This window comes from Schistocerca nitens, chromosome 2 (assembly GCF_023898315.1).
Source record: "Schistocerca nitens isolate TAMUIC-IGC-003100 chromosome 2, iqSchNite1.1, whole genome shotgun sequence".
Classification (NCBI taxonomy): Eukaryota; Metazoa; Arthropoda; class Insecta; order Orthoptera; family Acrididae; genus Schistocerca; species Schistocerca nitens.
The window spans coordinates 193779444-193794224 of record NC_064615.1 but is presented as its reverse complement, the minus strand read 5'-3'; positions in this window follow the sequence as shown (position 1 = coordinate 193794224).

Below are 14781 nucleotides of genomic sequence, written 5' to 3'. Positions count from 1 at the left end.
AATGTGTTTATGCGGAGCCGATTTACGTTGTAAAACTAGTTAGTTTCAGTAGCGGCCACCAGGTGCAAATCTGGCGCTGTACATCGTCACGCTGTCATTTGACAAGCCATAACGTGAGCGAACAGTACAGATATCGAGAAGAGAGATCGTGCGCTTGTAATGAAACTGTTTTATTGAACAGCAGTTAAGTGTCGCCGATTGAAAAGTATGAGAAGAGAGACGCTGGCACTTAATGATTTAAAGAAGATAATGAAATTCGAAAATACTGGTGAGCTTGATTTGACATCTGGAAGAGAAAGCGTCCTATCCCGGTGGAAGTTATTGGAAGTTACTGATGAAGTTTGTTTTACTGACCTTTGCGGGCTTTCACTTAACTATGCTGAATGAGGTGGTCTGGCCCCCAACTACGTATCCTCCGACTTAACGTTGCAATATTAGAAGTTACGGCTGGTTTCGAAGTCTAGTGGCTGGGATACGTAGTTACCGCAGTAGCACATCAATCTAATGATCGAAGGTTCTTATCACTCGGCAACTGCGAATTTTGAACGTGACATACACATCTATAAATGAAAGACTGGAATTAAAACAAATCTTCAGGTACTATTTTAACGACTTTAAATGATGAGTACGATAACAGAAGTACCGGGTGATCAAAAAGTCAGTATAAATTTGAAAACTGAATAAATCAAGGAATAATGTAGATAGAGAGGTGCAAATTGACACACATGCTTGGAATGACATGGGGTTTTATTAGAACCAAAAAAATATAAAAGTGCAAAAAATGTCCGACAGATGGCGCTTCATCTGATCAGAATAGCAATAATTAGCATAACAAAGTAAGACAAAGCAAAGATGATGTTCTTTACAGGAAATGCTCAATATGTCCACCATCATTCCTCAACAATAGCTGTAGTCGAGGAATAATGTTGTGAACAGCACTGTAAAGCATGTCCGGAGTTACGGTGAGGCATTGGCGTCGGATGTTGTCTTTCAGCATCCCTAGAGATGTCGGTCGATCACGATACACTTGCGACTTCAGGTAACCCCAAAGCCAATAATCGCACGGACTGAGGTCTGGGGACCTGGGAGGCCAAGCATGACGGAAGTGGCGGCTGAGCACACGATCACCACCAAACGACGCGCGCAAGAGATCTTTCACGCGTCTAACAATATGGGGTGGGGCGCCATCCTGCATACACATCGTACGTTCCAGCAGGCTGGGGATGATGCGATTCTGTAACATATCGGCGTACCTCTCACCCGCCACGATAGCAGTTTTGCTGTCTAGCGCCATCTGTCGGACATTTTGTGAACTTTGTTTCTTTTTTTTTGTTCTAATAAAACCCCATGTCATTCCAAGCATGTGTGTCAATTTTTACCTCTCTATCTACATTATTCCGTGGTTTATTAAGTTCTAAAAAATGGCTCTGAGCACTATGGGACTCAACTGCTGTGGTTATCAGTCCCCTAGAACTTAGAACTACTTAAACCTAACTAACCTAAGGACATCACACACATCCATGCCCGAGGCAGGATTAGAACCTGCGACCGTAGCAGTCGCACGGTTCCGGACTGCGCGCCTAGAACGGCGAGACCACCGCGGCCGGCTATTAAGTTCTCAAATTTACACTGACTTTTTGGTCACCCGGTACTTTTGAGAATGCCGTATATTTCTGCAAAACACTTATTGGTGCCGATGATCCGGCAATTAAATAAAATATAAGATGAATAACAGCGAAACAATAGATCCCTACTGCACGTAGTCACGAACAACAACATAGCTCGCGTGATATTCACTTCTAAACGCACACTACGTCTTCACTGCAGCAGCCACGGAAATCACACAAGAGCACAGTTCGGCACTCCGAAATATCTGTATTCTCCGCGACCACGTGCAAACTGCTCCACTGTCAAAGTCTTTCCGCCGACTGTGCGTCCATACCGCTGTACTGTCCGCGTCCAACACTCACTCCTCCAAAACTCTCCAGACCGCCCTGTCCTCTCGAAACGATCCTCCTCCCCCACTTCCATACAGTCTCACCGTTAACGAGCGCTGTGATTGGCCAGGGCATTCCCTCCATGTCTTCAACCCAATGTACACTCACCAACATAATGAAACATACACGAAATAATGGAATTACATTTAATAACTTGAAATTAAATAAATATTCCTACGGCTGGACCATAAACACGAAACACGCTCTAACACACATTATTAAATACGTAAACATATAAAATATATATCAAAAGAAATAGAACAGGTAGGCCAGTAGCCTAACGTCTCTGTGCGTTCTAAGACACAGCAAATATTTAACCAGTTTCTTCATGAATAGTATATATCGGATGTAAACAAAGATATAGATGAATAAATATATTTATACGCATGCTGCTACCGTTTCTTCGTGTAACGGTGGAGTACTTATGGCCTGACGCGATCGATAGTAGTAATCGGCTACTTTCACCTCCAATAACTCATGTACTATTAAAGTTACATGCCTGTAATTCATACCAATTTAGATTTACACCAATAGCTTTCTAAAGACATGGCGATTGACAAAATCGGATAAAGCGTTTACATTTTGGAAATTCGTTGCTGGGTGCTACTTGTATAATTTACCGTCAGATACTAAACTTTAAACTAATAAGGGTATTGACAATCTGGTTACACCGTCAGAATCGTCGTGCAAATAATAGTAATGGACATGTTTCTTTTTGAGGTATCATGAGTCATCTGGCAACTACTAATATCTATACGAACTGTGAAATGTCTGCCATTAAGGTTTCACAAAGTCGGCCATCTTTGGCACCCCCGGCATAGACATGTCCTTCATCGATACAAAGCACCGTCCTCGTCACAGCGGGATTCCCAGCCACGCGGCTAGACCATGCGCTGGGGCTACCCCTCTCGTCCGGCTAACGTTTGCCACCACGTGTTTACTGCCGGGCCGCGCCTTTGACGGGCCAACTTAGAATATTTTCAGGGCGCCACAATTCGCCCGTTACCTCACACCATCCAGTACATACCTCGGGTAGTGCTAGTGTTGCCGCAGTGTCACAAGTATTGTCTATCCCACTGACACCTGCACAAGATCCAGACAGTGCAGCAACTGGAACCACATGATCCGAAGCAACGTTCTGGATTTGCTCTTTGGCTTTTGGTAATATCCTGTGTAGTGACGAGGCACATTTTACACTACATGGTGCAGTGAGTACACAGAACTGTCGAGTTCAGAGTACTGTTAAGCCACGTGTTGCGCACGAAGAGCCATTGCACTCGGCATATGTAACAGTGTGGTGTGCATTCACAAGCATGTTTATTCTCGGTCCGGCCTGTCGGGCCTGTTAGGTGTACCACGAAGTCTGCACGTTGTCGAACTCGTACAGCATGTGATTCCTGCTATCGGTGTTTGGCTGAGGGTACGTATGTTTGCCGTCTATCATACACTACTGGCCATTAAAATTGCTACACCGCGAAGACGACGTGCTACAGACGTGAAATTTAACCGACAGAAAGAAGATGCTGGGATATGCAAATGATTAGCTTTTCAGAGCATTCACACAAGGTTGGCGCCGGTGGCGACACCTAAAACGTACTAACATGAGGAAAGTTTCCAACCGCTTTCTCATACACAAACAGCAGTTGACCGGCGTTGCCTGGTGAAACGTTGTTGTGATGCCTCGTGTATGGAGGAGAAATGCGTACTATCACGTTTCCGACTTTGATAAAGGTCAGATCGTAGCCTATCGCGATTGCGGTTTATTGTATCGCGACATTGCTGCTCGTGTTGGTCGAGATCCAATTACTGTTAGATGAATACAGAATCGGTGGGTTCAGGAGGGTAATACGGAACGCCGTGCTGGACCCCCAACGCCCTCGTATCACTAGCAGTCCAGTTGACAGGCATCTTATCCTCCGCATGGTTGTAACCGGTAATGGATCGTGCAGCCACGTCTTGATCCCTGAGTCAACAGATGGGGACGTTTGCAAGACGACAACCATCTGCACGAACAGTTCGACGAAGTTTGCAGCAGCATGGACTATCAGCTCGGAGACCATGGCTAAGCTGCATCACAGAAAGGAGCGCCTGCGATGGTGTACTCAACGACGAACCTGGGTGCACGAATGGCAAAATGTCATTTATTCGGTTAAATCCAGGTTCTGTGTACAGCATCATGATGGTCGCATCCGTGTTTGGCGACATCACGGTGAACGCACATTGGAAGCGTGTATCCGTCATCGCCATACTGGCGTATCACCCGGCGTGATGGTGTGGGGTGCCGTTGGTTACGTCTCGGTCACCTCTTCTTCGCATAGACGGCACATTGAACAGTGGACATTACATTTGAGATGTGTTACGACCCGTGGCTCTACCCTTAATTCGATCCCTGCGAAACCCTACATTTCAGCAGGACAATGCACGACCGCATGTTGCAGGTCCTGTACGGGTCTTTCTGGATACAGAAAATGTTAGACTGCTGCCCTGGCCAGCACATTCTCCAGATCTCTCACCAATTGAAAACGTCTGGTCAAAGGTGGCCGAGCAACTGGCTCGTCACAATTCGCCAGTCACTACTTTTGATGAACTGTGGTATCGTGTTGAAGCTGGATGGGCAGCTGTACCTGTACACGCCATCCAAGCTCTGTTTGACTCAATGCCCAGGCGTATCAAGGCCGTTATTACGGCCATAGTTGGTTGTTCTGGGCACTGATTTCTCAGGATCTATGCACCCAAATTGCGTGAAAATGTAATCACATGTCAGTTCTAGTATAATGTGTGTCCAATGAATACCCGTTTATCATCTGCATTTCTTCTTGGTGTAGCAATTCTGATGGCCAGTAGTGTATTTCATTCGCCAAAAGTGAATGGGACAAAAGACTCTAGATAAGCTTCCGTATGAGCTCCTTTCCCTCTGATTTTCTGGTCGAGGTCATTTCGCGAGAATAAAGAAGGAAGTATTATGCTGCCCAAGCCAACTTTGAATGTACGCTCTCGGAATACACAGTGTTTCTCTTAGTTTGTCTGCAACTGGAGTTGTTGAGCATTTCTGTAATGCTCATTCGCATAATAAAGTGTACCATGACTAAACAAACCATTGAATCTTTCCTCTCTTCCGTTAATCTAATTTGGTAATGGTGTCACGAACGACATTTTAATTTGCCAACAAAAGACAGTCCCTCAGCTGTGTTTAGACAATTTTGTTATCTGACTGGTTTTCGGGCTGAGCCCATTAGGGAATAAAACATGTTGGACAGGGCTAATATAAATGATTCATTCGTTTCTAACGCTCTATATTTTTCGAAATATTACATGTACAAATATGACTGATACGTAAATAGAACCAAGAAGCACCAAGTTTGCATTTTGCACTCTACAGATGTTCCAGTAGTGTCCGTTTGGTCACAAGACACACGTCCAAGCGACAATAAAGTTCGTTTTATCCCTTACGCAGCAAGATCCGGTCAGTGGTCATCGCGGCAGCATTCATGCGTTCTCTGAGCTGTTCCAGTGTTCTTGTCAGTGCGGGTACGTAAATACGGTCCTTAATGTACCCCAAAAGGTAAAAGACACAAGTGTCAGATCAGGCGACGTCGGGGGCCAAGGGAACAGAACCAGAACCAGATGATCTCCACAGCGATGTGGAAGTGCATCGTTTAGGTAGCGACGAGTATAGATAACCCAAGTCCCGTTTTGTTGGTAGCTGAAGTTCTCGGCATCAGCAGTCACTTGTAGATACAGCCGTAACTGCAACGTAGTAAGCTGAGCTGAGCCGTGCCTGCCAGTCTCCTCACAGAAGAAAAACGGCCCAGCCAGCTTGTGGCATGGCACAGAAAACAAATTTCGGCGAATTCGGTTCATATTTCACAATTTCATGAGGATTCTCAGTGCCCCTTACTCTCACAATACGACGATTAGCCTTTCCAGATAAACTGAAGGTTTCTTCGTCGCTGAATATCAGCTTGGAGGCGAAATGTTTAGCCTCTAGCGGTTCCTGCTGTGTGATGCAAAATTAAAGCTACCGGCCAGATACGCACGAGCTGTGTCAGAATAAGAAAATTTTTATGTTTGTATTGTTTGTAGTGATAATACATAGTTAAGAAATAGTGAGACGAATGGAAAATTGTTATGTTAACAAATGAATAAGTGATAGCAGACGTATTTAATATCAGTGTAACAGGGCTAACTGCCTGTGCGGATAACACACAAATACACTCTAAGACAAAAAAAGAGGCAACACGTTGGAATTATCCGAATGGGACGGAAATTTGTAGATATGATGAACATGTACGGACAAACCAATTATTACAATTTCAGAAAAACATCCAGGCTCAGCACTTGTATGCATTTCAGAGGGTATATCCCTTTGTAAAACTTCCCGTTCACATAAGGAGCGTGAGAAATGCCCCTGTGCATTCTGTAATCTATTTTAGTATCCACTGATCGTACGGAGGCAATGTGTGTTCCTTCATACCTCACTTGATGTTGGTCCTGAAAACTATGTAAGTACACTGGTGTGCAAAGCTTAAGGACGAAAATTATTTCTCAAGATGTCCGGTACAGTTTTAATGTGCCAGGAGGAAGTTTCACGTCTGGAGTTACATGTGCACCAATCCGTGCCTCCAACCCAGATAACATGCTACGTCCCTCCTACCGAGAAATCCTCTATCAGACACAATATTCATTTGCTGCTCTATATGATCCTTAATTCGTTAATATGTTACTAAGCGTTAGTGTGGTTTTGGTGCAAACGCTTTCCCGAAGTTAAGAAATATTGCATCCACGCAATTACATTGATCGAAGGCTTTCCGGTTGTCATGTGAGAGAAGCAGGAGTTGGTTTTCGCATACCCAGTTTTTCGGTATGCATGCTGACTGACATCGTGGTGGTCCTTCTACTAGGGATACTTTATTACGTTTGAGCTCAGAATACGTTGTAAGTTTCTTAAACAGTTTGTTGCCGGTGATATTGGACGGCAGTTTTGTGGATCACTTTTCCTACCTTTGCTGTACACGTGTATGACCTGTGCTTTCTGCCGACCACTCGGCACTTTTATTTGGTTGAGGAATGTGCCGTATTTTTGGTTGAGAGGCAGGCGAACTCTGCTGCAGATTCTGTTTAAATTAAACTGGTTTCATCGGGCCCTTGGACTTTGTTCAGTACTAGCGGGTATAATAACTTCTTCTTCCCACCGAAACTAAATCTGGATCACTCATCTTCGCAGAGGTGAGACGATTCGATTGAAACAGCGCTCCTGGATCTTCCTTTGTAAAGGGATATTTGAAAAGAGAGGTCAGCATTTCTACATCTGCTTTGCTGCTCTTATTTTCAGCCCACATGTCATCCGTGAGCAAACTACGGTGCTATTGACAGCCTCTACAGATGAGCAGTATTTCTTTGGGTTTTGCGTGAGTACTTAGTCTGAATTAACAGAAGAAACCAGGCACATGAGAGAATTTTATGAGGATGTAGGAACAGATACCATTTCTTTCTTTTTTTAGTTACTTTGAAAAGAAAATTTTTGTGTACTTAATCTTCAGATAACTAATTTTTGTGATAATCGAATGCTGGAGTGAGTAAAAAGACATTCATGTTTCAGATGAATTGCTGATGTAACATGTGAAAGGGGGAACCAGGACAGTTCAACGTCAGCCCTAATTATCCCCTCCCTAATCTAAGATGGCCGATCAAGCCCACGTGTCCTGGCGCAATCCAAGAGGGGGTTGGAAGGGTCCCGTCACGCAGTTCGACTGGCAATAGCCGGCCGGCGTGACCGAGCGGTTCTAGGCGCTTCAGTCCAGAACCGCGCGACCGCTACGGTCGCAGGTTTGAATCCTGTCTCGGCGATGGATGTTTGTGATGTCCTTAGGTTAGTTAGGTTTAAGTAGTTCTAAGTTCTAGGGGAATTATTACCTCAGATTTTAAGTACCATAATGCCCAGAGCCATTTGAACCATTTGACTAGCAATAGCGTGGAAGGTTGTGGGTTCGACTCTTGTTATGCATATTGTTCTTAAATTTGATCTGTGATCTTCGAACTTCAGTATGGTGAGATTGTGGGAAACACACACACACACACACACACTCACACACACACACACACACACACACACACACACACACTCACACTCTCTCTCTCTCTCTCTCTCTCTCTCTCTCTCTCTCTACAACGAACATCCAACTCATTAGCATCATTAGTAATGAATGTAAGCTATGCGCTTACATAAATATTTAGACAAAATAACTGAGAGATGGTACTGCAAATATTTGACTAAATAATGTTAGACAAGCAACTGAAATGTACAGAGTCGCCCACATGAACTCATGATAGATAACTGCGAGAAGTAACTCCAAATATGTTGCAATTCAAAGTCTTTTACCTCTGATCAGTTGTGATTTTGTGTTCATGTTTAATTATAAATGAGTCGTTTCTCGGAAGTGATAAATTTTTTTACCCTTAAATTCTTTGTAGTTGTCAAGTTCATAAACAAGATTCCCAGTAGGTACACAGTCAAAGCTGTGTTTCGTTCGAAAGTCTCCCCAATTTAGCGCTTGTATAAACAATTGATAATTCCACCACAGCTCACGCGTGGTCGCTGGCTGACGCCTTCGGGCAATTAACTTTCGCTGACGAAATGTTTTGTCATACGAAAAAAAAAAAAAAAAAAAATTCAGGAGGAGACATTTCGACGGAGTCGCCTAACACGAGAAAGCAGTTATTTACGATTCCACTATCGTGGATAGTACTTCACGCCAGTGAAAGCTACCGGAGTAGAATGAGCGCCTACAAACATATATCGCACGTGCATCATTGACTGTGTAAGGACTTACTTTCACATGCTAATGAAAGGGACAAATCCGGTGAATAAGGTGTGTGATGCAACACTGCGACATGTTTTTCAGCGAGGAGTGGCGATTCATTGCTGCCGAATGTTGTCGCGCAGCAGGAAAAATATGCGGGAGGTAAAGAGGTCCGCGTGACCTCGCTGGATTCGTTGCAAGCTGTCCTGGTGTAATCAATTATTTCCGAAGGACACTACTGCCTTCGAATTTTTTAATGCGTAGTTTTTTTGTCTTGTTTCGCAGTACTGTTTGGAAGGCGCTGTTCTGTTGGAATGTAACTCCGTTACTAGAGACTCTTCTGTCTATAAAGGTCCTTCTCAAAGTCTGTATTCAGAGTCTGACGCATTCACGAAGTAACAGGTTTTATCAGAAGACCCCGGTTTAAACAACGGCTATACTCAGTGTGGCTCTTTGCAAATGTTTTTAACTTCAAAGAAAGTTCTTATAGCCAAGATCGCGTTCAAAACTGCTTTTTGTTGACTGGTTTCGACAGCTAAGACTGTCATCTTCTGATGTTTAAAAACGTTTTTGATTGTACCTTAGATGTTTCGTTGTGCGTTCGTTACTCATACCATATTAACATTTCAGTGGAGAGTATGTTGCATGTTACACAGAGGTTTGCAAGAATAAAAACTAGTCTATCAAAAGTGAAAATGTACACAACAAATTCAAACGGCTCTAAGCACTATAGGACTGAACATCTGAGGTCATCAGTCCCCTAGACTTAGAACCACTTAAACCTAACTAACCTAAGGACATCACATACGTCCATCCCCGAAGCAGGATTCGAACCTGCGACCGTAGCAGCAGCGTGGTTCCGGACTGAAGCGCCTAGAACCGCTCGGCCACAACGGTCGGCCTGTACACAACAAAAATGCTTTTTTTGGGACTTGGCAACACTCCTTTGATAATTGCCGGTTGTTAAAATCCACAGTATACAGTAAAAGTGCACATTTACGGCAATGTTTACATTAAAAGACGGGTGAACCACATCTTGGAACGTTCTCAATCGAAATACATAGTGCAACTCTTAGCGGTGTTGTGGCTGCAATTAACTACACAGTAGTGTGTGGAATGGGGACCCGAGCATATGGCGAATTACTCTGTATATTATGGTTTTATCTTCGACGTGCCGATGCGTCGTTCAGCTCGTCCCTTACAAACCTTGCAATCCTTTAGATACAGTACTTGTACAGCGGGTATAGGAGACGTGTAATAACCTTTTATAGAAATCTCAAGATAGTAACCATGATTAACGAAACCGGTAATAGAAAAATTGAAGTTGTTCACAAGCGAGCTTGGGTAAGTAGTTCACCTTCTCTCAAGTAATTATCAGAGTTCGCTCCTGAAGTTCGAAATGAGTGAACTGACTTATAAACATGCTTGTAACTTTTTATTTTTGGCAAATTGTGTGGAATGTGCAATGTGCTCTCCACTAAAATATTAACGTGGTATGGGTGATGAACGGACAATTGATCATAACGTACAATTAAAAAAGTTCTTGATGTGCTGAAGATGACAGTCTTACCTGTCGAAACCAATTAATAAAAAGTTAACGCGTTCATGGCTGCAAAAAAGTCTTTAAGGTATATATAGACTGCTCTTTCTCATTTCTCATCATGACAAACACAAAGTTCTAACCTGTATGTAACAGGTGCATTAGTGGGTAAGGAAGATCGATATATCTCTCTCTCTCTCTCTCTCTCTCTCTCTCTCTCTCTCTCTCTCTCTGTGTGTGTGTCTGTGTGTCTGTGTGTCTGTGTGTGTGTGTGTCTGTGTGTGTGTGTGTCTGTGTGTGTGTGTGTGTGTGTGTGTGTGTGTATTGGGCACTAATAATGCTAATAATGCTGAATGTGCTCTTTCCACTATTACTACATTTACATAATCTTCTTCCTGTTCTTGCTACTGCTAGTGCAGAAAGTGCAATCGATGACGACGTAGCAGGAGGGCAGTGACCGATGGTGTAGAGAAAAGTCTTTACTTGTCCCCCTGCGGACTCATCGGTAGTCCGTGAAACACGAAGCTGTTGCCCCGCCTAGCCCGCACCCAAGGGAGTCCTCTTCTTTATAGCTTCCTGAAACGCCTGTGGTGTTGCCTTTAGGACGCAACTTACGTACCAACGACATACTACGAACTCAGTGTTTGTACATATTACAGAGCATCAGACATTGTTGCATCGATCTGGGCCATTGCATCTAATAAGCTTTACGGTACATCATGTGCAGCGATTAAGCGAAGTTGTTCTTTAGATACTGCGGGACTAAAGTATGGATTTGGTATTCCATGTATACGTCTAAGATCCACTGTGGATTGGTGTATCATCTTAGGTAGTTGTCCACAGCTCGTGGTCTAGTGGCTAGCGTTGCTGCCTCTGGATCACGGGGTCCCGGGTTCGATTCCCGGCCGGGTCGGGGATTTTCTCGGCGCGGGGATTGGGTGTTTGTGTGGTCTTCATCATATCATCATTATTCCGGAAGTGCCTATACTGGAAATGGAAAGATTTGGAACTTGTACGGGCGCTGATGACCACGATGTTGAGCGCCCAAGAAACCATCATCGTCATCTTAGGTAGTTGCCTAGTTAAACATCAGGCAAGCAATGACTTTATTGCTCGTACGACGCGTTTCGGAATTTATCCATCATCAGGTATCCAGGAACACGTAGATATGGCGTTTCAAGTTGTACGTGAAGAAAGAAAGAAAAAAGGAAACAACGTTTGCAAACCAGTCAACGTGCAACAATCGCTACTGGATACCTGATGATCGATTAATTCCGAAACGCGTCGTATTAACAATAGTCATTGCTTGCCTGATGTTTGACTTTTACCATTGCGACTCACTCAGCCTGAATGCAGAACTACTGACAGATTTAGTTTAAAGTTTGACGTCGGATAACAAATGGCAGAAGAAATATTTTTTTTGTATGATATAAATAACAATTATAGGTTTTTTGCTTTACTCGTACTGCGAATCCTTTCTTCTTGCCAAATTTCATGATTCTAGGCCACTGGGAAGTGTCCAGTTCATGATAAGTGAGTTTGCGGGCATAAAAATGTGATATAGATGGTTGTATCTTTTGGTTGCATTGACTTAGAAGAGTCAATGTTTTACAACGCCAACAGACCATAGACCCCAGTACGTGACATGAATTTCAACTTGATACGTCTACTTGTTCCTAAGAAAAAGCCGGCCGGAGTGGCCGTGCGGTTCTGGGCGCTACAGTCTGGAGCTGAGCGACCGCTACGGTCGCAGGTTCGAATCCTGCCTCGGGCACGGATGTGTGTGATGTCCTTAGGTTAGTTAGGTTTAATTAGTTCTAAGTTCTAGGCGACTGATGTCCTCAGAAGTTAAGTCGCATAGTGCTCAGAGCCTAAGAAAAAGAGTATTAACAGACGGACAACAAAGTGATACTATAAGGATTCCGTTTTTACCAGTTGACGTACGGTAATTGCCTCCTCTCGCCACCACCCTCACCCCTCCAGCTCGTTCTATGATTTATAGGATTCCGTACGTCAAATGGTAAAAACGGAAGCATGTAAATCATAGAACGAGCTGGAAGGGTGAGGGTGGTGGCAAGAGGAGGCAATTACCGCCCCTCCCCCTCCATGTGGAGTGTTAGTGTTTTTATTCATACATTGCGATGGTGACGATGAGTTCTTTGAGATATAATAAGTTTTTCTTTTCGTCTATAAAATTTAGTTCTTATGGCACGACATGTCTCGAAACTGATGAGCTCATGTTTAAACTGGAATTTTAGACGCTTGATCGCCTTCCACGCAACCTAGAAAAATTTCTGCTGATGCTCGTGATAACATATCCCGCATAATTCGCAGTATTGTATTGTCACGGGACTTATTTCTCCGTTACCGTAGCCGCGAGACTATTACAAATACAGGGAGAGAGACAACGGAGCGCCGTGCGGCGCGGCGGCGGGCCCCTCCCGCCTGGCCGACGGCGTAGCGTCCCCGTTAGTCGCGGGACTCGAACCAGTGCCGCCGAGGTCGACGTCCGGCTGTGGTGTGTTGTGCCGCGGCGCACCGCGCAGGGCTTCACCACAGCCACAGCAACAGCCGCACCGTTCCGGGAAGCCGCCCTTGCTCGGCCGGTATATAGCGGGCGACGGGCGGCCGCCTGCTCAGTACACCATGTGCATCGCTAGGGCGAGCGTCGGGGATTCTCCCCAGCGAAAGCCCGAACAGCCGGCGGCAGAGGCCGCACCGCAGCCCCACGGCCGGTACGTCTCCTCCACTGCGTTCCTCTTCCTGGATTACTGTCTGCTGTGCTTTGTTACGAGCGTCCGTCTCGTTGGATTACTGTGTATTGTGCTCCGCCCGGGTTACGTGCTACTGTGTCAAGGTGAGTACGTGCTCCGTCTCCCCTTATTCCGCCAATCGTATACCGTACCCGCCAGTTGGCTAGCGTCGCCTATATTCCACAAGCCACTTAAGGCGTGTGGCGGAGGGTCTTTCGTATACTAATGTACTGCTGAGCTCGAATCAGTTGTAGAATTTTGGAACACGTATTATTTTCGAGTATAATGACTTTCCTGGAGACTAGAAATCTACTCCGTAGGAATCAGCATGGGTTTCGAAAAAGACGGTCGTGTGAAACCCAGCTCGCGCTATTCGTCCACGAGACTCAGAGGGCCATAGACACGGGTTCACAGGTAGATGCCGTGTTTCTTGACTTCCGCAAGGCGTTTCATACAGTTCCCCACAGTCGTTTAATGAACAAAGTAAGAGCATGTGGACTATCAGACCAATTGTGTGATTGGATCGAAGAGTTCCTAGATAACAGAACGCAGCATGTCATTCTCAATGGAGAGAAGTCTTCCGAAGTAAGGATGATTTCAAGTGTGCCGCAGGGGAGTGTCCTAGGACCGTTGCTATTCACAATATACATAAATGACCTTGTGGATGACATCGGAAGTTCACTGAGGCTTTTTGCAGACGATGCTGTGGTGTATCGAGAGGTTGTAACGATGGAAAATTGTACTGAAATGCAGGAGGATCTGTAGCGAATTGACGCATGGTGCAGGGAATGGCAATTGAATCTCAATGTAGACAAGTGTAATGTGCTGCGAATACATAGAAAGATAGATCCCTTATCATTTAGCAGCAAAATAGGTCAGCAACTGGACGCTGTTAATTCCATAAATTATCTGGGAGTACGCATTAGGTGTGATTTAAAATGGAATGATCGTCGGTAAAGCAGATGCCAGACTGAGATTCATTGGAAGAATCCTAAGGAAAAGCAATCCGAAAACAAAGGAAGTACGTTACAGCACACTTGTTCGCCCACTGCTTGAATACTGCTCACCAGTGTGGGATCCGTACCAGATAGGGTTGATAGAAGAGATAGAGAAGATCCAACGGAGAGCAGCGCGCTTCGTTACAGGATCATTTAGTAATCGCGAAAGCGTTACGAAGATGATAAACTCCAGTGGAAGACTCTGCAAGAGAGACGCTCAGTAGCTCGGTACGGGCTTTTGTTGAAGTTTCGAGAACATACCTTCACCGAGGAGTCAAGCAGTATATTGCTCCCTCCTACGTATATCTCGCGAAGAGACCGTGAAGATAAAATCAGAGAGATTAGAGCCCACACAGAGGCATACCGACATTCCTTCTTTCCACGAACAGTAAGAGACTGGAATAGAAGGGAGAACCGATAGAGGTACTCAGGGTACCCTCCGCCACACACCGTCAGGTGGCTTGCGGAGTACGGATGTAGATGTAGAATCTCAAATTTTACTTTCGTAGTCTTGCCGAGATATACATTGAGGTAACAAGCAAAAGCACTCCGTCTTCAGGCCACAAGTGGCCCATCGGGACCATCCGACCGCCATATCATCCTCAGATGAGGATGCGGATAGGAGGGGCATGTGGTCAGCACACCGCTCTCCCAGTCGTTATGATGGTTTTCTCTGACCGCAGCCGCTACTAT